Source organism: Bos grunniens, chromosome 19 (genome assembly GCF_055505025.1).
Source record: "Bos grunniens cultivar Pamir isolate PY7600 chromosome 19, Bosgru_T2T1.0, whole genome shotgun sequence".
NCBI classification, from domain to species: Eukaryota; Metazoa; Chordata; class Mammalia; order Artiodactyla; family Bovidae; genus Bos; species Bos grunniens.
Window position 1 is genome coordinate 57,380,140 of NC_141183.1, and position 14,008 is coordinate 57,394,147.

A 14,008-nucleotide genomic window follows, 5' to 3' on the forward strand; every position below is an offset into this window, starting at 1 on the left:
CGGGGCCCGGAAGGAAGAGGGGATAGGTGGGGCTCATGTTCGGAGGCGGGACGAGAGAGTGGCCCAGAGCGACTGGCTGGGACCAGAGAGGGTCCGGGACGCGGCTGAGGGCGGGGCCTATAGGGGCGGAGCCTTGAGGGCCTCAAGGGGGCGGGGCCTCGAGGGGTCGGCCTGGAGGACTGGGCGGACCCAGGGCTGCCCGGGAATGCAAAGCAAATAGAACTAGAGAAAGGTCGGACTTGATCTGCATAAAGGTGGAGGGCTTAGGAAATGGGGAGGCTTCTAAAGCAGAGACATTACTTTGCCAACAAAGGTTCCTCTAGTCAAGGCTAAGGTTTTTCCTGTGGTCATGTATGGATGTGAGAGTTGGACTGTGAAGAAGGCTGAGCGCCGAAGAATTGATGCTTTTGAACTGTGGTGTTGGAGAAGACTCTTGAGAGTCCCTTGGACTGCAAGGAGATCCAACCAGTCCATTCTGAAGGAGATCAGCCCTGGGATTTCTTTGGAAGGAATGATGTTAAAGCTGAAACTCCAGTACTTTGGCCACCTCATGCGAAGAGTTGACTCATTGGAAAAGACTCTGATGCTGGGATGGATTGGGGGTAGGAGGAGAAGGGGACAACAGAGGATGAGATGGCTGGATGGGATCACTGACTCGATGGACGTGAGTCCCAGTGAACTCCGGGAGTTGGTGATGGACAGGCAGGCCTGTCCTACTGCGATTCATGGGGTCGCAAAGAGTCGGACACAACTGAGCGACTGACCTGATCTGATCTGATCAACTAGAATAGAAAAAGAAGACACTACTACAATCTCAGAAACATAATTTCCAAATTGCATAATTTCCAAATTGCTTGCATGTCTCTCCTTTACTTTCTCTGAAGAAGGTTAGGGAAGGTCTCAGAGCAGTTGAGTACAAGTGGGAGGTGAGATGGACAGAGTGGAAATGCTTGAAAATCTCAGGGGTCAGATGCTACAGCAATGTTCCATTTGCTCTGTTATGCACTTTAAAACATTGTTCTGAGAAGAGGTCCATGGGATTCCCCAGAAGGCTAAATTAGGGGTCCATGGTACAAAAAGGATTAAGAAAACTATTCCATAATAGTACAGTGCCACCACCGGGAGGGTGAAAGATGATCTCAAAAGGCATCTCGGTGTCCATTCAAGACTTCTGCTGCTTGTATAATTTAGATCTTTTGTAACTCAAAGACGATTCTGTTCCCTCAAGTCCCTTTGTTTTACTATATTTCTTACCGCCACATTGTACTTTGGTTTGGATAAAGTGGACAGTTTAAATGTCAAATCAGATAACACCGCATGGATGCCAGAAAACTTGCAACCCTTTCCCAATCTGTAAAATGGGGTAAAATTGTGCCACCAGTTAGAATTGAGGAGGTGACCACATAAACATAGAACATATTTGCACAGTTCAGTTGAGTTCATTTCAGTCGCTCAGTCGTGTCCGACTCTTTGCGACCCCATGTATCGCAGCACGCCAGGCCTCCCTGTCCATCACCAATTCCCAGAGTTCACTCAGACTTACGTCCGTCAAGTCAGTGATGCCATCCAGCCATCTCATCCTCTGTCGTCCCCTTCTCCTCCTGCCCCCAATCCCTCCCAGCATCAGAATATTTTCCAATGAGTCAACTCTTCACATGAGGTGGCCAAAGTACTGGAGTTTCAGCTTTAGCATCATTCCTTCCAAAGAAATCCCACGGCTGATCTCCTTCAGAATGGACTGGTTGGATCTCCTTGCAGTCCAAGGGACTCTCAAGAGTCTTCTCCAACACCACAGTTCAAAAGCATCAATTCTTCGGCGCTCAGCCTTCTTCACAGTCCAACTCTCACATCCATACATGACCACAGGAAAAACCATAGCCTTGACTAGAAGAACCTTTGTTGGCAAAGTAATGTCTCTGCTTTTCAATATGCTATCTAGGTTGGTCATAACTTTCCTTCCAAGGAGTAAGTGTCTTTTAATTTCATGGATGCAGTCACCATCTGAAGTGATTTTGGAGCCCAGAAAAATAAAGTCTGACACTGTTTCCACTGTTTCCCCATCTATTTCCCATGAAGTGATGGGACTGGATGCCATGATCTTGGTTTTCTGAATGTTGAGCTTTAAGCCAACTTTTTCAATCTCCACTTTCACTTTCATCAAGAGGTTTTTTAGTTCCTCTTCACTTTCTGCCAAAAGGGTGGTGTCATCTGCATATCTGAGGTTACTGATATTTCTCTGGGCAGTCTTGATTCCAGCTCGTGTTTCTTCCAGTCCAGCGTTTCTCATGACGTACTCTGCATATAAGTTAAATAAGCAGGGTGACAATATACAGCCTTGACGTACTCCTTTTCCTATTTGGAACCAGTCTGCTCTTCCAAGTCCAGTTCTAACTGTTGCTTCCTGAGCTGCATATAAATTTCTCAAGAGGCAGATCAGGTGGTCTGGTATTCCCATCTCTTGAAGAATTTTCCACACTCTGTTGTGATCCACACAGTCAAGGGCTTTGGCATAGTCAATAAAGCAGAAACAGATGTTTTTCTGGAACTCATTTGCTTTTTCCATGATCCAGCGGATGTTGGCAATTTGATCTCTGGTTCCTCTGCCTTTTCTAAAACCAGCTTGAACATCTGGAATTTCACGGTTCATGTATTGCTAAAGCCTGGCTTGAAGAATTTTGAGCATTACTTTACTAGCATGTGAGAGGAGTGCAATTGTGCAGTAGTTTGAGCATTCTTTGGCATTGCCTTTCTTTGGGATCGGAATGGAAACTGACCTTTTCCAGTCCTGTGGCCACTGCTGAGTTTTCCAAATATGCTGGCATATTGAGTGCAGCACTTTCACAGCATCATCTTTCAGGATTTGGAATAGCTCAACTGGAATTCCATCACCTCCACTAGCTTTGCTCGTAGTGATGCTTTCTAAGGCCCACTTTACTTCACATTCCAGAATGTCTGGCTCTAGGTCAGTGATCACACCATCGTGATTATCTGGGTCGTGAAGATCTTTTTTGTACAGTTCTTCTGTGTATTCTAGCCATCTCTTCTTAATATCTTCTGCTTCTCTTAGGTCCATACCATTTCTGTCCTTTATCGAGCCCATCTTTGCATGCAATTTTCCCTTAGTATCTCTAGTTTTATTGAAGAGATCTCTAGTCTTTCCCATTCTGTTGTTTTCCTCTATTTCTTTGCATTGATCGCTGAAGAAGGCTTTCTTATCTCTTCTTGCTATTCTTTGGAACTCTGCATTCAGATGCTTATATCTTTCCTTTTCTCATTTGCTTTTTGCTTCTCTTCTTTTTACAGCTATTTGTAAGGCCTCCGCAGACAGCCATTTTGCTTTTTTGCATTTCTTTTTCACGGGGATGGTCTTGATCCCTGTCTCCTGTATAACGTCACAAACCTCATTCCATAGTTCACAGGCACTCTATCCATCAGATCTAGGCCCTTAAAGTTATTTCTCACTTCCACTGTATAATCATAAGGGATTTGATTTAGTTCATACCTGAATGGTCTAGTGGTTTTCCCTACTGTCTTCAATGTAAGTCTGAATTTGGCAATAAGGAGTTCATGATCTGAGCCATAGTCAGCTCCTGGTCTTGTTTTTGCTGACTGTATAGAGCTTCTCCATCTTTGGCTGCAAACAACATAATCAATCTGATTTCAGTGTTGACCATCTGGTGATGTCCATGTATAGAGTCAATTGAGGAAATGTGTCAGATCAGCCTCCTATCTTAACGCTCAGTCCCAGGTCATTCAGTGTCTTTGAACTGAGCAAACTAATTTCTTTCAACTGGGTAGGCAATTTCCCCAGTGTTTTTCAGTTGCCCCCCTCCCCCCAGTATCTTTCAAATGGGGGCCAAATACCTATTATAGACCACCAAATAGAACTCAGGATCATCAACCTATAAGCGAGATGCAAGAACCAAGACAGACTCACTCTAAATTCATCTGAACTCTCTGAGAAGGTGGATGGGCACAGAAGGTCTCTATTGGTACCACCTCGGCTTCTTCATAAAGTTCAGAAGAGGGCAACAAGTCTGCTCTGGGTCTCTTTGTTGATTGCCAAAGTTGTCCAAAAAAAAAAAAAAAAGCACCATGTGAGAGCTGTGAGTTAAGTTTTACTTGAGACAAAATGAGAACTATAGCCCAGGGTTCAGCCTCTCAGATATCTCTGAGGAACTGCTCTGAAAAATAGGCAAGGGAGGTCAATATATATGTGATTTTAGTGAATGGGGATACATGAAGTCAAGCAAACATTTTGGCAGAGGGTTTCCACTAGTCTCAGAAAGATTGCTGCTATTCATGTGGAACAGATGTCCAATAATAGTCTTAGTGAATTTCTAGATATAAGAAAAAGCAAGAAATTGGGCTAGTAAAATCTTCTGAAAATATCCAACTATGCAAAAATCTGTTTTGCCAGAATTTCCCAGAGCACCGAATGCTTCATTCCTAATTTCTGCCCTGAACTCCTTGCAAGGTCTATTGAAGGGCAGTGACTGCTGTAACTGGGGACTTCACTCTTGTAGTGCCAGGTGGCGAGTGACAACCTTTAGTTGGCAAAGGAAAAAAAAAAAGTTTAGTTTTATAGATGAAGGAATGTTTTATAGTAATTTAATTGGCTCCAATAGCTGAACCATTTCTTGGTTAGAAGTTTGGGCATAGTTCAGTTCAGTGCAGTCACTCAGTCATGTCCGACTCATTGGGACCCCATGAATCGAAGCACACCAGGCCTCCCTGTCCATCGCCAATTCCCGGAGTTCATTCAGACTCGCGTCCATCGAGTCAGTGATGCCATCCAGCCATCTCATCCTCTGTCGTCCCCTTCTCCTCCTGCCCCCAATCCCTCCCAGCATCAGAGTCTTTTTCAATGAGTCAATTCATCACATGAGGTGGCCAAAGTACTGGAGTTTCAGCTTTAACATCATTCCCTCCAAAGAAATCCCATGGCTGATCTCCTTCAGAATGGACTTCTTGGATCTCCTTGCAGTCCAAGGGATTCTCAAGAGTCTTCTCCAACACCACAGTTCAAAAGCATCAATTCTTCGGTGCTCAGCTTTCTTCACAGTCCAACTCTCACATCCATACATGATCACTGGAAAAACCATAGCCTTGACTAGACGGACCTTTGTTGGCAAAGTAATGTCTCTGCTTTTCAATATGCTATCTAGGGTGGTCATAACTTTCCTTCCAAGGAGTAAGCATCTTTTAATTTCATGGCTGCAGTCACCATCTGCAGTGATTTTGGAGCCCCCTAAAATAAAGTCTGACACTGTTTCCACTGTTTCCCCATCTATTTCCCATGAAGTGATGGGACCAGATGCCATGATCTTCATTTTCTGGATGTTGAGCTTTAAGCCAACTTTTTCACTCTCCTCTTTCACTTTCATCAAGAGGCTTTTTAGTTCCTCTTCACTTTCTGCCATAAGGGTGGTGTCATCTGCATATCTGATGTTATTGATATTTCTCCCGGCAATCTTGATTCCAGCTTGTGCTTTTTCCAGCCCAGCATTTCTCATGATGTACTCTGCATAGATGTTAAATAAGCAGGGTAACAATATACAGCCTTGACGTACTCCTTTTCCTATTTGGAACCAGTCTGTTGTTCCATGTCCAGTTCTAACTGTTGCTGCCTGACCTGCATACAGATTTCTCAAGAGGCAGGTGAGATGGTCTGGTATTCTCATCTCTTTCACAATTTTCCACAGTTTATTGTGATCCACACAGTCAAAGGCTTTGGCATAGTCAATAAAACAGAAATACATGTTTTTTTTTTTTTTTTGGAACTCTCTTGCTCTTTCGATCATCCAGCGGATGTTGGCAATTTGATATCTGGTTCCTCCGCCTTTTCTAAAACCAGCTTGAACATCTGGAAGTTCATGGTTCACATATTGCTGAAGCCTGGCTTGGAGAATTTTGAGCATTATTTTACTAGCGTGTGAGATGAGTGCAATTGTACGGTAGTTTGAGCATTCTTTTGCATTGCTTTACTTTGGGATTGGAATGAAAACTGACCTTTTGCTTTTCCAGGTGGCCACTGCTGAATTTTCCAGGTCGCCACTGTTGTTTTCCAAATTTGCTGGCATATTGAGTGCAGCACTTTCACAGCATCATCTTTCAGGATTTGAAATAGCTCCATTGGAATTCCATCACCTCCACTAGCTTTGTTCGTAGTGATGCTTTCTAAGGCCCACTTGACTTCACTTTCCAGAATGTCTGGCTCTAGGTGAGCACACCATGGTGATTTTCTGGGTCGTGAAGATCCACTTTGTACAGTTCTTCTGTGTATTCCTTCCACCTCTTCTTAATATCTACTGCTTCTGCTAGGTCCATACCATTTCTGTCCTTTATCGAGCCCATCTTTGCATGAAATGTTCCCTTGGTATCTCTAATTTTATTGAAGATATCTCTCATCTTTCCCATTCTGTCCCCTGACCTCGGACGTGGGGTAGTTCCTCTTGGACGTGCTCTGTGCGCCGTCGCAGCCACCCGGGCTCTGCTCTGCACTTTGCTGGAGCAGCCGTGAAGAGATACCCCACGTCCAAGGTAAGAGAAACCAAAGTAAGATGGTAGGTGTTGCAAGAGGGCAGACACACTGAAACCATAATCACAGAAAACTAGTCAGTCTAATCACACTAGAACCACAGCCTTGTCTAACTCAATGAAACTAAGCCATGCCTGTGGGACCACCCAAGTCGGGCAGGTCATGGTGGAGAGGTCTGACAGAATGTGGTCCACTGGAGAAGGGAATGGCAAACCACTTTAGTATTCTTGCCCTGAGAACTCCATGAATAGTATAAAAGTTTGGGCATATAACCAGATTAAAATGAGGGTATTTTCAGTGTTTTTCTAGCACCACTCAATTGTCCTTGAAAAATAGGTTTATTTAACAAATATTATCCTAGATCACATGAATCTGGAAAAGATTTGGATTCGTTTCTATATTTCTGATAGTACACTTGATTTGTGTATTTCTTGTTGAACTTCAAGTCAGTTACTGGAGCCTTTAAAAATAACTTTGGAAATATCATTCAGAAATAAAAAAATTCACTAGAGCATATAGATAGAGAAAGAAATAAACAGGTATGATAATATGAAACTCAGGGGTTTATAAAAGAAGATTTGGGTCCATTGTGATTCTGGAAGATGGAGTAAATCAAGGTTATCTTCTCAGATAGTTTTTTACTAATATTTCCGAGTGAGACTTTTAAGATGTTTCCTGCTCCTAATTATCAAAATGGACTTTTTTTCTCTCCTTCTTATGAGATCCCTTTGTATCCTAGGGAAGACTATATAGAATATTTATATCTCAAAGGCACAAAGAAAGAATGGAAGTTGCACCAAGGACTTTTGTTCCTTAAGTTCATAACTTTTAGAACATCTGCAAACATTTTGAGATGAAAAGGGCACATTTGGGCACCGGTAAAAAGGACAAGTGGGCTTTGAATTCTTCCTACAGCCCCCTTTTCAGTTATAATAAAGGCCTGGTTTGTAAGATAATATAGGTTTCTTTAATTCCTCAAAGAATTGAGTGGCAACTTGAACAATATGGAGGACAACCCACCCATCCATCTTTATTATCCTCAGTTTGCTTCTTTACATCAGGGAGAAGATCTGCAAGTAAGATGGAAATCAAAAGATTCCTATGTTCTCAACCTAGAGGGGTGGGATGGGGAGGAGAAGGGAGGGAAGTTCAAAAGGGAGGAGATATACATATACACATACACCTTTCATGTTAAGGTTTGACAGAAAACGACAGAATTCTGTAAAGCAATTATCTTTCAATAAGAAAATATATGATATATAAGAAAAGATTCCTATGATCTTGATTTAGAATTGTATGTCTTTGGAGCATTTTGGTAAGTCCATCCACAAAAAGTTCTGAGTTTTTCTTCAAGGGTTTTCCGAATCTGACCCACATTCTACACTGAAACAAGGCAGTGTGTCCCAGAGTGGGGAGAATGGGAAAGGAAGCCAGGCATCAGGCTGGCACCCTTGGGCACAAGGCGCTGGAGTGTGTGCAGGCTTCTGAGATGGAAAAATGACAGACATCCTGAGCAGCAGTAGTTGGGGCACTTCCAGGGACATCATTCATGAACAAAAAGCTCCCAAATCTCTCTTAGGTTCTCCCCTCGTACCTCAGGCAGGCATCCTCCAGGTCAGCCAGGAAGCCAGGAATTCCATTCTGCAAAGAAAAGGAGATTGTCATTACTCTGTCCTCACAGCAACTACTCTTGACTCTCAGGATGTGGCAAAGGTGAAGGAAGATGCCTTGGGGAATAATAAATAAGACAATAGGGCTCCTGGTAAGATTTCAACAGAATGTTGGCACTGATGACGAAAAAGGTAAGACTCAGGGCACAGGTAAGGCAGGGGCCACAGTTTTCAGACCTTGCATATTTTAGCTTTCGCTAGTAGAAAGCTAAGACAAGTCTAAGACATTATTTTTGAAAAGAAAAAGAAAACTCAGGAAATGTGACTGGGCTGGGCTGTGCAATTCTTCCAAAAAGATGAAAGAAAGGACTTGCTTTACAAAATTGGAAAATTGGTAAGAATTGGGAGCAAGAGGCAGGATATGTCATCCCTTATTTAGTGTTGAACGTTGCCCAGACTTTCCCCAAATGTTGTTTTGGTTACTCCTTCTCTACATTGTGGAAATATCCATCCCTGTTTTTTGGAGGGGAGAAACTGATAGCTTCCCTAGATTACACAGTCGGAAGTAGGGACCAGAATTCAAAGTATGATGTGTTTTACTCAAGTTTGTGTACTTTCTTACTCTCCCTGTGAGTTGGTGAGCCCACCAACCCGTAAGTAGGACCTCACAAAGCAGACTGAATGGTCTCCAGGAGTGATCTGCTTACCACTGAAGTCCCTTCTCCTTATAGGAAGAAAACACAAAAATGAAAGTGGAGGCTTCCCCAGGCTTGAGCATATCTCATTGTCTCCCAAGCCATGTTGGCCTAACTCCTGCATAAGCAGATACAGGGTCCACAGGCACCCTTGTTCCTACATGGAGCAGGTTATTGTCCAAAGGTTCCAGAGAGTGATGCTGGCGGGATCTTGGTGGGAAAGTAGTGGGGAGCTGATATTCCAGGTGAAGAGTTTGGTCTTTTGTCCCAGCCTCAGTCCTGGGTGTTGGCAACCCCAGTCCTAACCAGAGTCAGTCAACCATGCTGCTTCGTAAAAGAGCATCATGAGGCCTGAGATTGCACATCTCTTCAGGCTAACAGCCCCACAGGGTAAGTCAACATTTGTCAAGCACGCTTCCCCCCTGCCTCTGGGGGTCTCACCTTGACAAGCAAATTGATGAGCCAGGATGGAATCCAGCCACCAGGGTTTACGAAGCAATAAATAAATACTAGAGAGGGAAAGAAAGGACAATTCAAAACGAGGAAAAATACAGCAGCAAACATCCAGGTTTACATTCAGGCAAAAAATTAAGGAGGGAGGTAACACACAATTCAAGCGGACTCTCCCATCTCCTTTACGGGACACTTATATACACACTTTGGCAAACAGTCAAGGCACATTCTGCTGCTATTTATTAAACCCATGGCAAGTGCTAGATGGGGAGGGCATGGCAATCCACTCCAGTATTCTTGCCTGGAGAATCCCCATGGACAGAGGAGCCTGGGGGGCTACAGTCCATAGAGTTTGACATGACTGAAGTGACTTAGCATAGCATTGCATAGCATAGCATAAGTGCTAGATATTTGGATATGTATCTCAGTTATTTCTCTCAATTATCTTAATTATAAACATTGATAAAATTAAACTCCAGTTTATAAATGATAAAATTGAGACTTAGAAGAGTGGGGTGATACATCCAAGGCGGCAGATCTAACACACACCAGAACAATGTTCAGATTTCCCTGCAGTCTCCAGGCCACACCCATTCCAGTCCAGCAGGTGGCCACATAAACCCCTCCCAGATGCTCTCCTGAGTATGGAACTCAAGGCAGACAGGTCCTGAGTCCCTTAGTTTTTGCTGAGTGAGAGGTACCTCCTCAGAGATGGTCCCACTAGCCTTCCTGCTCACCTCCAGCCAGAATGTGCAGAACAAGAGCAGCCTAAAGTGAATTCCTAAACCTTTTGGTTCACTTCGATGTTCTGATTTCATTTGCACAATGCAAGAGTAAGTAAAAAATGGATTGATCAGATTTAAACATCCACCTTGCATTATAGCCAAACTTCAGGGGTGAATTGAGTCTCCTCTGTTTCCCTTGAAGCCATGCCCAGTTCTCTGACCTCAGGGGAAACGCATCCTGCATATTCTGAGCCTCACAGTCACCGCAGCCCTCACAGGGCACGCCAGCACACCAATAGCTGCCTTCGTTTTACTTTTGCTCCGGTTACAGCCAGGATGAATCCCAGGATGATCCCTCACCCGGATGAAGCCTGGAACCTCTCTGGAAATTGTGGCAGCGAGGTGCCCTTGGCCAGAACCACCTGAATCTTCCGCCCTCTGAAATCCAGTTCTCGCCGCTGCTTCACATAGACGCACTACACTGCCAGTCAAGGCAAGGCCAGAGTCAAACCTCTCAGATGGATAAAAGGAAAGCCCACAAGTCAGAAGCAAAAGGCAATTGTTTTGTTGCCTCCACTTGGTGTTTGCTCCCTTAATCTGCCAGTTCACTGCCTGCTTGGTCTGCCTAACTTCCCTGCAGAGCCCTGTCACCTCCCACCTTCTCTTTTCATAGCACGCATGGTGTACATACTCAGTTTCCAGCTGGTGTCTGACTCTTTGTGACCCCATTGAGTGTAGCCTGACAGGGTCTTCTGTCCATAGGATTCCCAGGCAAGAATACTGGAGTGGGTTGCCATGCCCTCCCCAGGGAATCTTCCTGACTCAGGGCTCAAACCCACAGCTCTCCTGCATATCTTGTACTGGCAGGTAGATTCTTCACCACTGAGCCACCTGGGAAGCTCAAGAGCATGCATTACCTACCTGTCAATGATTCCTTGCTGCTCTAAGTATGAGGGGAACCCACTCCTCCTTTCTCCAATAAAGCAATGAGATCTCAGAGGATTGATCATTTATCAGTTGTGATCCTGGGTAACTTAATTCTTCTGAGATTCAGCTTCACTGTGCAAGAAAAGAGAGGAACACTGCCTGTAGACAGGCTTGGTGGGGGCATTGGAGAAAGACTGGAGCAGAATCTCACTCAGGAAACAATGGGGTCATTGCTCTCTGTCGTCCCCTTAAGCCCTAATCATTGACCTCTGGGCACAGAGGATGGTCAGGCAAGGTTACTTACACCTGGTGACCACAGGAAGATACGTGGATATCCAAATAGTAGTAGGCAAATATCCTCACTGGTTCTGGTTCACCAAGAGTAATATAATCATTTCATCACAATAAATATTCACAGACCAGCCACCACATCTATGGCGCTATTACAGGGAAGGTAATTCAGTTTTAAGAAACTGAGCGGGAAACACACACTCACAGGGTCCAGAGCCAATGCTGGGGGAGGAGGGACGGTGGAGAGAGCTGGAAACGCGGGGCCTGAGTTCCATCCCTGAGTCGGCTGCTCACCGCCTGTGCGCCTCGATCACCTTAACTTTCTGGGGCCCGGCTTCCTCCTCTACAAACTGAGGGAGTGTAGTGAATACTCTGAAGGAAAAGTTGTTTTCAGGCCCCCAAATCTGTGGTACAAGGATTTTCTAGGAAAAATCTCAGGAAAGTATGAGCTGCCTTCCCACAATTATAGACACTCCATGTTGTCAGACCCAGAAATCACATTGAGATCTCTGAAAGCTACACAAGAAGCAACAGCTTTAGCAGATGCTTATGCAAGAGTCAAAGACAATGTTGTCCACACCTTCTGGATATACCACCATTGAGTCACGGCCATGAAGAGCAAAGACACTTAGAAAGCTGAATAATAGTATGCATTCGAAAAGGATACATCTCTGCTGGATGTTGGCAATTTGATCTCTGGTTCCTCTGCCTTTTCTACAACCAGCTTGAACATCTGGAAGTTCATTGTACATGTATTGCTGAACCCTGGCTTCGAGAATTTTGAGCATTACTTGGTAGCATGTGAGATGAGTGCAGTTGTGCAGTAGTTTGAGCATTCTTTGGCATTGTCTTTCTTAATGATTGGAATGAACTCATACATATATATTAATCATTTAAAAGTGTATTTCTGAGTAATAATTCATTGGTGGATATATCACAATTTGTTTTTATCAATTCACCCATTGAAGGACATTTTACTTGCTTCCAGTTTTTGGCTATTACAACTTAAGATGGTATGAACATTTATGTCAATATGAGCAGTGGTAGTTTTTTTTCTTGGATAAATATCTAGGAATGGAATGGCTACATTTTATGGTAGGTTGTATGTTTAACTATTTTTTAAATTTATTTTAATTGGAGGCTGATTACTTTACAATATTGTGGTGGCTTTTGCCATACATGAATCAGCTATGGATGTACATGTGTTCCCCATCCTGTATCCCCTTCCCACCTCCCTCCTTATCCTATCCCTCAGGGTCATCCCAGTGCACTGGCCCTGAGTGCCCTGTCTCATGCATTGAACCTGGACTGGTGACCTATTCCACATATGATAATATGCATGTTTCAATGCTATTCTCTCAAATCATCCCACACTTGCCTTCTCCCACAGAGTCCAAAAGTCTGTTCTTTATATCTGGGTCTCTTCTGCTGTCTCACATATAGGGTCATTGTTACCATCTTTCTAAATTCCATATATATGTGTTAATACACTGTATTGGTGTTTTTATTTCTGACTTACTTCACTCAGTATAATAGACTCCAGTTTCATCTACCTAATTAGAACTGAGTCAAACGTGTTCTTTTTAATAGCTGAGTAATATTCCATTGTGTTTATGTACTACAGCTTTCTTTTCCATTTGTCTGCCGATGGACATCTAGGTTACTTCCATGTCCTAGCTATTGTAAACATTGTTACGATGAACATTTGGGGTACACGTGTCTCTTTCAATTCTGGTTTACCTAGTGTGTATGCCCAGTAGGATTGCTGGGTTGTCTAGATAGCATATTCAAAAGCAGAGACATTACTTTGCCAACAAAGGTTCATCTAGTCAAGGCTATGGTTTTTCCTGTGGTCATGTATGGATGTGAGAGTTGGACTGTGAAGAAGGCTGAGCGCCAAAGAATTGATGCTTTTGAACTGTGGTGTTGGAGAAGACTCTTGAGAGTCCCTTGGATTGCAAGGAGATCCAACCAGTCCATTCTGAAGGAGATCAGCCCTGGGATTTCTTTGGAAGGAATGATGTTAAAGCTGAAACTCCAGTACTTTGGCCACCTCATGCGATGAGTTGACTCATTGAAAAAGATGCTAATGCTGGGAGGGATTGGGGGCAGGAGGAGAAGGAGACGACAGAGGATGAGATGGCTGGATGGCATCACTGACTCGATGGATGTGAGTCTGGGTGAACTCCGGGAGTTGGTGATGGACAGGGAGGCCTGGCGTGCTGTGATTCATGAGGTCACAGAGAGTCAGACACGACTGAGCAACTGAACTGAACTGAACTTGGCAGTTCTATTTTCAGCTTTTTAAGGAATCTCCACACTGTTCTCTATAGTGGCTGTACTAGTTTGCATTCCAACCAACAGTGTAAGAGGGTTCCCTTTTCTCCACACCCTCTCCAGCATTTATTCTTTGTAGACTTTTTGATAGCAGCCATTCTGTCTGGTGTGAGGTGGTACCTCATTGTGATTTTGATTTGCATTTCTCTAATAATGAGAGATGTTGAGCATCTTTTCATGTGTTTATTAGCCATCTGTATGTCTTCTTTGGAGAAATGTCTGTTTAGTTCTTTGGCCCCCTTTTTTTTTTAATTGAATCATTTATTTTTCTAGTATTGAGCTGTGTGAGCTGCTTGTATATTTTTGAGATTAATTTTTTGTCAGTTGCTTCATTTGCTATTATTTTCTCCCATTCTGAAGGCTGTCTTAAAGAAATTGTCAAACTGTTTTCCACAGTGATTTTTCCATTTCCATTTCCATCAGCAATGC

At 43.6% G+C, this 14,008-nt stretch overlaps 1 long non-coding RNA gene across 1 annotated transcript; it reads right to left on the reverse strand.

The window, feature by feature from the left end:
• Positions 1 to 7,811: 7,811 nt before the first annotated feature.
• Positions 7,812 to 11,812, reverse strand: LOC147352771 (uncharacterized). The gene is made up of 3 exons (XR_015146958.1): positions 11,448 to 11,812; positions 9,288 to 9,355; positions 7,812 to 8,182 (listed from the first exon to the last, which is right to left on the reverse strand). It is a non-coding gene; the product is annotated as an uncharacterized LOC147352771 (long non-coding RNA).
• Between the last annotated feature and the right edge of the window lie 2,196 nt (positions 11,813 to 14,008).